This window comes from Papilio machaon, chromosome 16, assembly GCF_912999745.1.
Source record: "Papilio machaon chromosome 16, ilPapMach1.1, whole genome shotgun sequence".
Classification (NCBI taxonomy): Eukaryota; Metazoa; Arthropoda; class Insecta; order Lepidoptera; family Papilionidae; genus Papilio; species Papilio machaon.
The window spans coordinates 6326685-6342685 of NC_060001.1; the positions used below are offsets into that span (position 1 = coordinate 6326685).

The window sequence follows — 16001 nt, forward strand, 5'->3', positions numbered from 1 at the left end:
CTGTTACAATTACTTCTGCATCACACAAGCTCACATTATACGGTATTAAGGAAAGAAATAAACAAAATTAAAGAAAAAATGATAATTACAATAAGTAAAACATCGACAGTTTTAAATGCCATACTCAAAGTTGTTAATTAATCGTTAAAAGAATTAGTGATGCAACGGAAGTGTCTTACCGGAACCAGAAACGGAAACAGATGTCAAAAATAAATTTTAGCAGAAACGGAAACGGAAACGGAAGCGGAAACAGAAGTGTAAATAATAATAAAAAAACATATTTACAAATTTTTTTTTTGTAAGAACAGTTTGTATTCGTTTTTAATTTATTAAGGCATTGGATATCGGTGTCCTTTGGCCTTCAATATATGTATTTTTACTGTTTTGCAATAAGTTAAATACGTTTTTTTTTTAAATTTATTTTCAGGAAATAAAATCACACTATTTACAAATTAATGTACGCCAAACCACTCGTGTTGATAAACGACAAATGTATTTCTTTATTAATACATTCACTGCTGACCACTCGGATCCGAGTGGGCAGAGCTATTAGTAGCGGCGCCTCCCCCTCGGATCCGAGCGAGAGGCCCGTTCACTTTGTAGTAGCCAGTAAGCCGCCGGCGTTTGAAGCGAGTCCATGTTGCTTTGTGTGGCCACTCTGGCAATATTGTCAACTAACGAAAAAGAGTATTAGTTTCATTCTTACAGTGTTGTAGTGACAACGTTCGTACGGAGGCAAACATACAAATATCTTGTATCATATGAAGCTAAGGCTGAACTTTATGTTATGTATGTATATTTTTTAAATATATGTATGTCCTGTATGTGTGTGTACGTGTGTGTGTATACGTGTGTGTATGTGTGGGTGTGTATGAAATGTTACAAGATCTTGAACCGAGAAGATAAAAGCTGGTTTTGATTAGTATCCTTACATGTTTTACTCAATATTCTGGAATTTCATGAAAAACTTGACTTTGTCAAAATCTTGTAACATATGAACAGAAATGCAATCGTGGAACAAATATCTACATATTAGTGAACTAAACCATTGCCATCCCTAGCGCTCAAATACAAAAAACATTATTAATTTATCTATATGTTCAAACACTCCCAGATATACTAAATAAAAATTCACCGTAAAAAGTTTGGCTCCAAGCTGTTACATTTTTTATTTTGTAAACATTGAATGTGTTAAGTATCAAAAACACCAAATCTAGATTAGAAAAAGATATAATTATTAGGCACTTGACTTGCAATCTGCAGGGCCTGGGTTCGAATCCCGCTATGTACCAATGTGTTTTTCGATTTAGATATTGACATTTATCCGACGTTCCTACGGTGAAGGAAAACATAGTGATGCTGCCTGCACATATCTGAGAAAAAAATTTAATGATATGTGTGAAGTCAACCCGCTCTCTGCCAGCGTGGTTGACTATGGCCTAGTCACCCCTAATTTGGGGTAGGCTCCGAGCCCCTCAGTGGGGATGTATAGTGAGCTGATGATAATAATGATGATGATATATTACATGGTTATCACTTATTCAAAAGTACATTTAATAACTCGTAAGTATGAAATACGTGCATTGTGCCAGTACAACTACTAGACAGTTTGCTCCAGCAAGAGAAACTGATTGTTTCAAACAGCAGCAGAAAATATTACGCGCTTAAATTCACGAAAAAGTACGTAAACAAACAAATGCGACAAGTGCCGAAAGGCCGCGTACGGACTGCGCGTCTCGCGCCGCGCATTTGGATCTCTCAGCCGTCGTAAAGTTCCGTTTTATCTCCGTTATAAAAGTTGCGGAAACAGAAACAGAAACGGATGTTGAAAAGCATGCGGAACTTCCGCACTTGCGGAAACGGAAACAGACATCCGTTGCATCACTAAAAAGAATCCGTTAGTGCATTTTAAATATGACAAAGCAACATTAACTGTTTACTAGTAATTGTCGAAATTGGGATTTTTATGCAAGTATTACAATATCGATCGAATATTAAAATTAAAAACTGATAACAAGGGAACTAAACTTTGGAGCGATGAAACATTAGAAAAGAGTTGCGAGTATCTTTTTTCTTTTTTAATTTTGTAAGGCGTCTTAACTCAATTACATTTAGGCGATTGCTCTGGGAAATGTCTTTTCTAACAAAAGTCTAGGCGCTATGAATAATAATTTATTATAATTTCTTCGAATTAAACTTTATTTACAGATGGTAGCGAAATTTCTTTTTGTATGTTTTGAGAGTAATCAGCAAGATGTAACTTTTTGCCCTTAGAAATAGTATATTACAACTAGCTGTCGCCCGCGACTCCGTCCGCGCGCAGTTAAAAAAATGGGGGGGGGGGGGTTATGAAAAATAGATATTGGCCGATTCTCAGACCTACTGAATAAGCTCACAAAATTTCATGAGAATCGGTCAAGCCGTTTCGGAGGAGTACGGGAACGAAAACTGTGACACGAGAATTTTATATATTAGATATAAAATATATTATAATTTGGTTGTAACATATCTATGTATAGGCGACAAAGACGCGAAATACTTATTGAATAAGGGCTCCTTAGACATACCATGTGGTAGAAATCATTGAATATTTATGTAAGAATATTCGATGCCTCGTAAAATAAAGAACACAAATACATTTTCATAGACATATAAACCCGAATATTTTAAGAATAAATAAATACGATTTATACGACAAAAGCTTTTTTATATGCCCTACTTCAGAATTTTTTCTAGAAGTTTTTTACGTACAGTTTTCTATAGAGACCATATAAAAGAAATCCCGTTCAATTTATTAATGTTTTATGGCCGTACTCAATAAGTGATTTTGATCCGCTTTTACTTAGCTAAAAGTAAAAGGCTTGGAATAGCAATCGCAAAATATTATATGTAAATATAGAAATCGATTGATTAATTTGTAAAATAAGGTACACTCTTATGTTATAGAAATAATGTTGATCTTAAAGATTGTTGAGTTCGTCTGCTAGTGAAGTACCAATATATCGAGTAGTTATTTTCCCGTAGGTTACATTTGAAACTTTTGTTGTGTCTTCCTCTAACAAGGTAGTAACTGTTCTCATGTCATACGATACAACGTAATATGTGCGTGTGGCACTTACTGTAAACATATCAAACAAATTGTATTACATATTGACGTAAAACGGAACTTTATTATTCAGACGAAATGTTTTGCCTTCACATGTAAGTACTGTGGTCGTTCGGAGGTGAAGAAAATGTTTTTTTGTACCATATTTTTGGCATACCTTTGGTTTGTGGTCTCACAGACCCATGGTGATTTTAGGATTTGGATGGATTTTTACAATTTAAACTTTTATAAACTTGATTTTTAAAACTCAAGAAAATCAAGCGAGTTCAGTTTTTTTTTTAGTAGTATTAATTGTTAAATTAATTATTAAGTGAGTAAAAAGTAAATTAGCAAAGTCATTGCTTCACGGAATAATATTAATACACGACAAATATTAAATACTAGCTTTTACCCGCGACTCCGTCCGCGCGGAATATAAAATAGAAAATGGGGTAAAAATCCTATGTCCGTTTCCTGGTTCTAAGCTATCTGCCCACCAATTTTCAGTCAAATCGATTCAACCGTTCTTGAGTTATAAAAATAGTGTAACTAACACGACTTTCTTTTATATATATAAGATAAAGCCTATTTGAGGTAGTCTCTTATGAAGATAGGTTTTTCATCACTTCGATGTTATAAATAAATCACATAATAACATTCAAACACAGGCGGTCGATGTCTTACAAACGACTTTTTGATATATCCCATGTAATCCCACGTTATCAAATCAGGTTATCTCAAATATCACACGGACCTTTGAATAGCAAATGAGAAACGTAAGGAAAAAATCCTCAAATATATAAAAGTCACGCCAGACAATCGGCTTTATTCTTTGATTTTGCGGATTACAGAGAGAAATCCAGACTATTAAGATTGTTTTATTATTTTCACATTAAGAGCTGTATTGCTCTTCGAAGGAAAATACACAACTCAGATGCATTAATCGTGAGTATCCAAGATTAAAATCTCTGTATAAAATATATTGACAAAACAAATATAATAATACTAGCTTTTACCCGCGACTCCGTCCGCGCGGAATAAAAAATAGAAAACGGGGTAAAAATTATCCTATGTCCGTTTCCTGGTTCTAAGCTACCTGCCTACCAATTTTCAGTCAAATCGATTCAGCCGTTCTTGAGTTATAAATAGTGTAACTAACACGACTTTCTTTTTTATATATAGATATATATGATGAAGAACACACGTTTACATGGGAAAATTTATTCTTGAAAGACTATATAAATGCTTGACACATGTCAGACGTACACTCTTATAAAACTAAAACAGCCAGTGCACATCTCAGCGTCTAAGCAGATTATACTACTCCAACACGCCCCCTTTAATCTGCATTATCTACGAGCCATGAACCTTTTACACAAAGTAAATGTTTGGATATTGGCAAAGCTTTAGTAAAGATGTCGGCTATCATTAAATCCGTTGACAGATGCCTTAAGGTTAAATATTTTTCTTTCATAACACGTACAGGATGTACACAACGTTTAGGAAATTCAGCCAAACAAATCGCACCTCTATTGTCAACATGCATCACCACTTTAGCAAGTTCATCCAAACCTACTTCAGCTAATAAGCTATTCAAATATATACTCTCTGTCATATATATTCTGCCAGGCTCGTATTCAGCTTCCTTATGCATTCAGCTTTCATCGACGATGTAGCTACTGATTTCTGTTTCTTTAACATTATACAACTTCTTAGGCCTTCCACGTTGACCTCTTTGTATTTTCGGTCTTCCAGGCATTCTTTTTAATATAATCTGATTTGTTCCACCAGTTGCATTTTCACTTGCATCGCCATGATCATTGTTATCATTTATACTATTTTCATGAACAATTTCAATATCATCACATATCGTATCTTTATCAAATACCATGTCAATAATCAATTCATCACTTGATTTCTTATCCTTTTCGATAATCTCATTTCCATCTACATTGCTATCTTTACTTCTGCAAATTTCATTAAGTCTAGTAATATGACTTTCTTGGAATTTCACATCTCGTGCAATAACAACTTTATGTTCATCTGGTATCCATATCCGATATCCTTTAGAAGTTCGTGGATATCCCACCATTATGCCTTCTCGAGCACGTGCGACAAACTTATCTTTATTAGGCGTCTTGTCTAAAACAAAACATTTAGAACCAAAACATCGCATGTACTCAATATTAGCTGGTTCTCTATACCACATGTTATACGGCGTGTCACCATTAAAAGTATTAGTCGGACAGCGATTTCTAATATGACAGGCAGTTGCCACAGCTTCAGCCCAAAAACAACTAGACAGTCCCGAAGATAACAACATGCATCTCGCCATCTCTGTGAGAGTACGATTCATACGCTCACTTACAGAATTCATTTGAGGTGTATGTGCTACCGTCAAACGACGTTGAATTCCTTCTGTCCTTAGAAAATTGTCGAATTCTTTGTTGCAGTATTCGCCACCGTTGTCAGACTGAAGAGCTTTAATTTTCATACCAGATTGTTTTTCAATAAAAGTTTTATACGTTTTAAACGCGTTCAATACTTCACTTTTCTTACTGAGCAAGTACACTTCACACCAACGTGTACTGTCATCTATAAAAGTAACGAAGTACTTTGCTCCACCTAGAGATTCGGTTCTCATTGGTCCAACCACGTCCGAATGGACAATCATTAATTTAGTATTACATGAGCCTCTCGTCTTCAAGAACGGTAGTGCAGTCATTTTTCCCTTCGTACATGTTTCACAGTCATATAATACATTCATATCCTCTGTCTTAACATCAAATTCGTAAGTATTCAGTAATTTCATAAGATCTCGTGCATTTAAATGACCCATACGCTCATGCCACAAACGTACATCCACATTCATAGCGACTAACGCGTCATTCATTCTATTTTTCACTTCTCTTACTCTGTATAAGTTACCCACACGATCAGCTGTCATTTTTACAATGCCCTTGTTGTCAGTGACATAAGCAACATCACGTTTAAAAAGAACATTATGACCATTTTCAGTAATTTTGGCAATTGAAATTAAATTACTTCTTAAATTGGGAACGTACAAAGTATCGCGAAGCAGAATTTGACGTTTGTCTCGATCATTTGAAGCTACGAAATTAATATCACCCTTACCTTTGACATCTGTCGACAGATTACTAGCTAAGTTTAATTTTGCAGTATACGGAAAAACCCCTTTACCAAAAATTTCAGGATCTTTGCAGAGATGAGATGTGCACCCACTATCTAAAATAAAAGAATTTCGTATTAAATTATTTGGTAAACCATTACAATTAAACGTTTCATAATTGTTTTGTTCTTCAGTTACACATCCTATCTCATAATTTTTCTTCTTAACTTTGCAATCACTAGCTTTGTGACCATAATTATGACATTTATAACATTTGTACTTGAATGTACCACCGGAATTAGATACAGTATTGACATTCTTGAATGACTTATGTCTCGTCCCATTTCTCTTAGCATACATAGCTCCTTGTATTTCAATAGAATTATTACTCTGTCGCCTCGAGCTATCCTCTTCTAAAATTTTTATTTTTAATATATCCACCGTAGGTAAATCGTCGCGGGATTCCATTGCGCATCTAAAGTTATCATAACTTGCTGGTAAACTATATAACAATAATATTGATAACAAATCTCGATGTATTTCGATTCCAATATCATTCAGTTTATCTACAGCGTCCATGAATTTAGAAATGTGTTCACGCACATCCTCGCCCTCTTGCATACGATGTAATGTTAACTGTTTCAATAAAATTGCTTTACGTGCAGGTCCTTTCGATGCATATATAGACTCGAGTTTCAACCACACCTCTCGTGCAGTTATGCACCCTCTTACGTGCTTTAACTCACTCGGACTAATAGATAAAATCAGATCTGCCTTCGCTTTTTCATCTGCAGCTAACCAATCATCTAATAAGTTTTCATTACCTGGTGTTGAACACGGTCTCACATTTTTCCCACTTACGTATTGCCAACCTTCCGTCTTAGTTAACAATGCTTGAACTTGTATTTTCCACGTTTCATAATTCTCCTTATCCAGTAACTCTATTCGCACTGATTGAGCCGTCATTATGTAAACGTTTTATATTATTTGCCCATAACCTGATAATATTGCGTTTCTGGGCCCATAACCTGATGAAGAACACACGTTTACATGGGAAAATTTATTCTTGAAAGACTATATAAATGCTTGACACATGTCAGACGTACACTCTTATAAAACTAAAACAGCCAGTGCACATCTCAGCGTCTAAGCAGATTATACTACTCCAACAATATATAGATAGATATAGATGTTTTAAATGGAGATTTTGGTCTCAGAAACCCACAGGAAGGAATTAAAAGCTGCCAGTAGGTTGATATTGGAGGCAGTATTTCAAAATGATAACCAAGTACAATTTTCTATGTAGCACTTAAGTTATTTTACTTAGAAATATTGCGATGTAAAAGTAAGTAAGTAATAAAACACATTACGTGATATTTTAAAGTAATTCCCCCATTTTTATAGAGGTATCTTACTAATATTATAAATTTTAAGGTATCTCAGGAACGGCTCAACGGATCTTGATGGAATTTGGCACAGGTGTAGATCATAGCCTGGAAGAACATATAGGCTACTAGTTTTTTTTTAATTCTGCGTGGACGGAGTCGAGGGCCACAGGTAGTATTATATAAAATCTATTATAACTTTCATCACTGCGTGATAAAACTCGGGATGCGCATGTTTGAATGTTTTATGCTATCCTGAAAAAAAAAATTGCTTTTAGTAGATACTTAAGTTTACGTAGAGACCGTCGATATCTTACTTTACCTAGGGATTCTGTAGGATTTTTAAACATGAAATAAGAAAATTCGTGGACCACATAATTTATATTCTATGCTGGCATTTTTACGGTCTCTGTTAAATGAAAATATTTCAAAGTTTGTTAATGTGTACATAAAAAGTTGTGGTTGAGTTGATTATGTCTCCTCCAGGCACCACAAAACCTCTTGGCATTAATCCAAGAGCTAAGTAAATCAAAAGGCACAGCTACATTATTATGCTAACCATCTAGCGGCTTTATAAAACTCTTAAAATTTAGTTTTATAAGAGGAATTGTTTACTAAAGAATCTTTATTTAATAAATTAAATACTTACTGAGTATAAATAATTATTTTCAAAACAAAAAACAATGTAAAAAAACTTATGCAGACAATGAAAAATCGAAACAAGCACAAGGAACGAATTTCTCAGTCTTTATTTACCTTTTACTGTGTAAAAAAAGAGAAAGATAAAAAACACAGCGCAAACTATGAAGTATTTTAAATGAGGAGAATGTGCAAAAACACTACAATATTCATGCCTTAATGCAATCAAATTTGCATAGTCAACTATGTTGTTTTAACACTTTGCAATTCAAAAACAAAATTAACTCAGAGTACCAGAGATAATAAAGAAGAAAAAGAGGATGGGAAGGGGATGTTTATTTGGTGGAAGAGGGGACACATAGGAAAGAGAAATATCCTCTTTCTGTGCGTCCCCTTCTCCGTTGATTAAAGGTAGGCAACGCATCTGCATTTGCGGATGTCTATGGGCAACGGTCGCCTCGCTATTGCGGCGAATCCAGGTGGCCGTTTGCGACCAAAAAAACAGGGAGTAATACTCTTTATTAAACAATTGAGTAATTAATAGAAAAGTGTTAATATTAACGCTGCTCTATTAATAGTCATTTAAAACATTGTCATACCTCGCGTTGTCTTCGAAAAACCTCAGATATAGTGCGACATACCTATATAATCTGGACCGGAAAATGTGTTAAACCTACATAGACAAAGACATCTACGGTACCCACAAGGATCTTGTTCATCGCGTCACAATTTTGTGACATTGACATTGGTGATGGTGAACTATGATAATTTAGTTTTTTTTTTTTCATAAGAGAAGGGGGCAAACGAGCAGCGGGAACACCAAGGTGTTCATCGATGTCCATAGACATCTTTGACTTTTCATACCAGGACAGATAACTTTGTCGGTCTATAAATCTTGTTATTAAAAATGTGTTCCGGCATTGAATATCAACGGTTATTAATTTATATTGATTGGATTTGGTGCGGTCAGTTTAAACTACAAAACGTATGATTTATTTTAGGTTAAACAACATAACTCACGCCTGTAACCCGGTATGCAGAGACCATGGACCTCCATTTGGGGCGGTCCTGACACACCCCTCTCGCTTCTTCTACATTCATACACACGTCGGTTTCGGGTGTTCTTAACATCGCCCTTCTTGACTCCATTTATCAATTAAACACAATTGTAAATAGATTTACAGTTATTAAAATAATATTTAGTACCAAAATAATATACTTAAAAGAATTTAACCATTGGATAAGATATTATTAAAAGAAATATGGGAGTTGTTATTATTTCTGGTCTTGGTCGACATATTTGATTTACGCATGTTTGTTTATTAATCTTTATGTGAATGACTGAAAAATATATATCACAAGTCTATTATCAGATTTCATTTCGGCAAGCGTCAATTTACATATAAAGTGGCAGTTACTCTTGATTGTTGTATACGCGAGGTCAATTCTGACTCATACAAACATACAAATATATTATATATTCGTAGTATCTAAGAAGGGTAACACGACTGTATTAATTTTATTAAAAAATTAAGCGAAAAAAAGAGAAAATATGAGATATTTTGTTTTTATAATGTTTACGTTGTTATATGGATTATTTTATTTACATATAGATGCTCATCAATTTGGACAAATGATTAATAATTTTTCCTTTATTCATAAATAACGCGGTTGAAAAATATTAGCGTAAGTTTTCACTGCCTCAATACCTGTGAAAACAATTTTGCTTTTGATTATGTTCGAAATATAATCGGTGTTAGGATATGCCGATAGGCTATATTTGGCGTACGAATATTGTACTGCCTCGGGTATATTGCAATTTGTACAATAATTTCCTACAATAAATTGATAATATATAGTCCAATTGAGGAGCAAAAGGTTAGCGTGGTTTGGACATGTTATGCGGAGGGATGATAATCATATAAACAAAAAAGTAATGAGATTGTATGTGGATGGCTATAAAGGTAGAGGAAGACCAAAGAAAGTATGGATGGATTGTGTGAAAGAGGATATGCGTAAGAAGGGGGTAAATTCAGATATGACGTCTGATAGAGATGTATGGAGGAGTAGTACATACTGTGCCGACCCTCCATAGGGATAAGGGCAGGTTGATGATGATGATGATGATAGTCCAGTCCGATAAAGTTTTGATTTTCAATTTATATATTTAATTGCGCAATCTGAGTTGTCTCGTGATTAAACTGTCCCTTAGTGATGAATTATCCACAAAATTTACACTAACAGCTTCCCTTAAACAACCCTGAGTTTTGTAGTTAGATTGTTAAGTTCTCACGACGTTGGACACATGGGGAAAGTAGAATTAATAATTTTAATCCGTTTTCTACTAGCTGATTGGGTACATAATACAATGGGGGACATACTCGACACCAAATGTGGAATCCTTTTTACATATTGTGAAATCAGGTTTTTAAAACTAACATTAATAATTTTACACAAGTAAAAAGCTTTTTTCTCGAATTGTTAAAAGTTTTTCCATTAATTTTATCTATTGACCAACACTTTTCATATCAAATAAGATAAACCCTTATCTAAATGGTTTGCTTAGATTGAGCCTTCAACAAAATGTCAGCTTAGTGATCGAAGCTGTCGCTGCAGTGTCAGTTAAAATCTCTCTGAGGATTAAGTTAGTGCTGAGTTTATTCTGTTAAACTAACTCAGGTGCAATTGTACCAGTTTAATTAAGTTACTATTTATTTGTTAAACAGAGTTACTAAGTCAGAATGACTTTGTGATGCTGTTTTACTCAAAGGAATTTTTTAAGGCAATTTACGATAAGATTACTGTTAATGTAAGAAGGTAAATTTAAAAGAAACGCCAACAGACTAATTGTTGAGGATACTTATAATCGAAACTTAAAAGACCATCATCTTCCTGACCTTGTCCCAATTACGCAGGGTCGGTGCACCATGTTTCCGTCCTCCTAATTAATCTATCTGCCGTCATCTCCATTGTCACCCCTTCTTGATCTTATCACCTTTCACGCATCCATCTCTTCCTAGGCCTATCTCTACCGGTGTACGCCTTCACACTCATACTTAATCGAAACTTAAAAGATATAACAATAATAATATAGGATCATCATCATCTTCAGCTCACTATATGTCCACACTGAGAGACTCGGAGCCTACACTATGTTAGGTGTGCCTACGACATAGTCAACCACGCTGGCCCATTGCGGGTTGGTACAGAAATGGTATATAGAATCACCTTTCTCCAAATAGTATCACCCTACAAAAAGCCATATCAATAAAGACCGTGGATTGAAACAATAAAAGATGTTACGATACGACGAAAATTGTTAATTCCGAGGCAAATTGCCAATCAAGTGCCAGTGAGGACAATTTACGGTACAATTACGATCCTAGCTGCTGCTTTGTTTGCCAGAGAAAGGGTAAGTGTCGCTCTATGATAACAATTATTCTATTATCTTTGGCAATATTAATTTACACAATACTTTATATTTTATTTCACCTAAGTGTGACCAATATTTACTTGAATTTTATATTATTTTAATCTTACTAATATTATAAATGCGAATGTTTGGGTGTATAGAAGGTACCTCTAGGTAAAACGGCCGCATGGATCTCGCTGAAATTTGGCATAGATGTAGAACATAGCCTGGAAGAACACATAGGCTACTGACGAGCAAAAGCTAGTTAATAACTTATTTTAAATATATAAGATAAACATCTGCTTAACCTAATTTAAGACTCACATAGACAAAGCAACGTGTATAATAAAAATAAGCACAACAATTTTACTATTATACAAAAAGACAAGAATATTAATTGGAAGATTATGTTCTATTTGGAAACATCGCCAGGGATGTAACATAATTAGGTTATTTTGAGTATCGCTTAAGTTTAGTTATATTGCTACAAAATAAACGATTCTGAACAAATTCATAATACAAAAAAACTAATTAAATTCAATAACATCCAGCACCATACTAATAATTTCTCGATACTAAAATTTAAGGAAAGTTCTTAAAAAGTTAAGAATTTAAATTATTGAAATTGTTAACAACAAAGCCAATAACATTATTTCTGTTATAATAGTCTTCAAACATATCTTCTATATATATAAAAGAAAGTCGTGTTAGTTACACTATTTATAACTCAAGATCGTTCGAACTGATTTAGCTGAAAATTGATGGGGAGGTAGCTTAGAACTAGGAGACGGACATAACTTTTTTTATCTTATGTGCATTTTTTTTATTCCGCGCGGACGGAGTCGCGGCTAAAAGCTAGTTTATAATAGTCTTCAAACATACAAACTCAGAAAATCTCTTTTTGAGAAGAGAAAAATAATATCAGCTTATGTTGTGTAATGCATGAAGTCATTTTGTTAAAAATGAAATGATATCTAGAAGAAAATGTTGAATTTTTAAACATGCCGTCGTATACTCTACTCCACTACTCAGACTAAAAAGACAGTCAAGTATACCGCAGTCGATTTTGTAGTCAGAGTTCATTTACTAGAGCAATTTTGAAATTTTATTTTAATTTCGCAAGTTTCACGAGGTTTTTGTATGCCAACTTAAATCCTCACTTTTTACTTCGCCCTTACGCTCTAACATAAATATGAACGGAGCAAATAATATTTTTAAACGAATATTTTCAATTATTTTATTTAAATATAAGAAAAACTGTGTTTACTGAAATATAAAGCCTATGTTACATACAAGGTTATCTAACCACTTGTAAACTACGGGGACGGGGTAAACTACTCACGGGCCTAAAAAAATTACGAGTAAGTATTCTTAAAGCCATCGATAAAAATTTACAAAAATTGTATGAGATTTGTCGTTGTAGTTTTTCGTAATAGGCTCTCTATTTTCATGTTAAATTACATTGTAAGATGTGAAAAGAGGGGCTATGTTTTTAATCTTCAACAAAATGTTACAAAGTAACGCAAATTATCTTCCAAGAGCATGTATCTATAGATTTACTAAACTTGTAAAGATAAGATAGTGAGGATTAATTTATTCTCATCATTGCTTTACTTAACAACACAATACATCTCACAAACTGTTGTAACGGACCCCATAAACTCACCGCATCGCACCTGCACACGCACAATGATAATTACATACTGAATGTGTTTGTATAAATAAAAGATTGCTAAAGAAACAACCAAAGTCTACAATCTTCAGATTGATTAAATTTAAACCAAAAAAAAAACTACTAACTTATAATTACGCAGGTAACAGAAAATTGATTCGAGGTCAAATATGTTTTACCAAACAAGCAATATTTAGCGTTCTATCTTTTCAACTATTTAATTTCCTACTAAAACTAGTAGATCAACTGGTATTATTCCTACTAAATAAATAATAAAGTAGAAACATAGAACAACTATGGACGACAAATCTAATCATTTCTAGAAATTTATATCATTGTTCGACCTCGTAGCGACCCACTTCGACCGGTCGCGTCGACTCATTTGTCATGTTAATGCTAAAGGCTGTGCAAAGGATGGACAAAGATATTATGAGAAATTTGCACGTATCACATTAATAATAGAACATTTTTGTATTTAACGATGCAATAGACTAGCTATTAAAATTAATTATGGCCTTATACCTTATATTAAGGGTAAGTGTCGTCAGTCACGTTAACAGTGTTTTTACTTTAATAAAACAAGTTTTAACTACTGACAAGACGATAATGTTTTTGAAAAAAAAAATAGAGAATCCATTTTGTTCGTCACTCTTTACAGACTAAATCCGGTAATAATAACGAAGTAAAAGCCCGAGGCGAGGCTCTTGAAGGAGCCTTCAAGACTAGTAACTCCTAAACGAGGTTTAGGCTAAGCGCCATCTGCGCCCGGCCACCTCAAACCCAGTGAAGCTGTAAATGCCACTTCAACGCAAACAGTGATTACTCAATCACAAAAAAAACTCTTTACAGATGTTTCGGTTGTATAAACATATTCATTTATCTATATTTACGTCCTAGAACAATTTGAAGTAATAATTGAAGTAATCTACTTGATAAAGATATCCTTTAATTTCGAAATTAACTCGTTAATAACTTAGAAATTACAATGAAATTCATTGAATGTTGTTAATGTTTAAGAGCGCGCTCCCTTGGCAACCGAACTCGGATTAAACTATTGAATTTTATTAGAGAAACTGCTTCAAATGTAAATCTTGATATAACAAGTAATCACTTAGGCTTCGTTAATTAACTCTTACAAATTGTTAATGAGTTACCAAATATACAATTATTGAGAATTTATTGGTAAATAATCTTAATAGTTTACCTATAAAAGACATTTTGAAAAACATGTTAGATAGTTAAGCCAAAATTAAAAAAAAAACTTAACAAGTAGCCTATGTGTTTTTCCAGACTATGTTCTACATATGTACCAAATTTCATCAAAGTCCGTTGAGCCGTTATGCAGATACCTTCTAAAAGACGTCCATCCATCTAAACTTTCGCATCTTACTAATGTTTGTTTGATGTTTAGATGAATGGATGTCTTTTAGAAGGTATCTCCGTAACGGCTCAACGCATGTTGCTGAAATTTGGCACATATGTAGAACATAATCTGAAAGAAAACGCTGTTTATTTAGTTTTTTTAATTGCACACGGACGGAGTCACAGGCGACAACTAGCACGATATATCTTCACCAATTAGTCAAGTCAAATTTTAAGGTAATAAATATTTAAGATTTATATAACAAACGTCTTACATAATAAATTAATTATCCAACCATCCATGCTCATCCACTTCCGTCCTCTGGCCTTTCCTAATTACTATAAATACGCACGGCCTGCATGCAATGTCATCTCGTTGTAATTTATTAAACGGCACCATATGGCTTTCATTGTGAATAAAATTTCCAACCGTTTTTCGTTACTGCTACAATTTACCAAAAACATGTAGTAAATACTTGGTTAAAATGATTAAAGTCGAGTTAACAGTGATGTTAAATAACAACACAGCTGTAGTTAATTATTTTAAAGACTTAAATTAGCACACGAATCGTTTAATTATCAATTAAGTAGCCCCTTAGTTGGTTTCTCATACTTAATGTATTTATTAATTCTATCAATTCTGTGGAACTTAATGTTCTACGAATTAAAAAAGGTTGAGTATGTTCTATTATTTTTTTTTTTGAAAACTTTCCAGGATACTGGCATGTAACAAAAAAATAATAATAACGTAAAGTTTCATATGGTGTAATTATTTCTTTTTAATTAAAATGAGACGGGATTAAACAACAAAGCGAATAAATTAGGTGAATAATTGAACATTTAATTAATTGGAATGGAATACGGAACTCCTTTCTTGCTTCTCTTAACGTTGCGTTTCTGATGTGAATAATAAATTAAGAATTAATTATATACTGAATACGTAGATTACATTATACTCGTATAAAGACCGTATATTAAAACCGATATCTTTCTTTTCTCATTTTCTTACATTTTCCTCTATAACATTAGCAGTACATTCATCTTTATCAAATTATTAAACGACTGTGACTAATAAATGACGTCATATCTCCTTGCCAACGTAAAAGTACTAAGAAATTTAAACTATAAAATATTAATTAATAAATGTAACTGGAAACAATGAATTTCATGGTAAGAAAACCTTCAAATGGAATGGAAAACGAGGCCGTCTAATTACAGAGCACGGCCGTTTATTAATTGCTGGTAAAACTAATGGAACACTCCAGAAATATGTTTACCTCTGATCAGAGAGACGACTCGGTTGTGACTAAGCAAAG

General features: G+C 33.6%; 1 protein-coding gene across 11 annotated transcripts in view; it reads right to left on the minus strand.

The window, feature by feature from the left end:
* LOC106716726 (transient receptor potential cation channel trpm) overlaps positions 1–16001 on the minus strand; it is a 131617-nt gene that overhangs the window by 38255 nt on the left and 77361 nt on the right. The gene's annotated exons all lie outside the window — the stretch shown is intronic.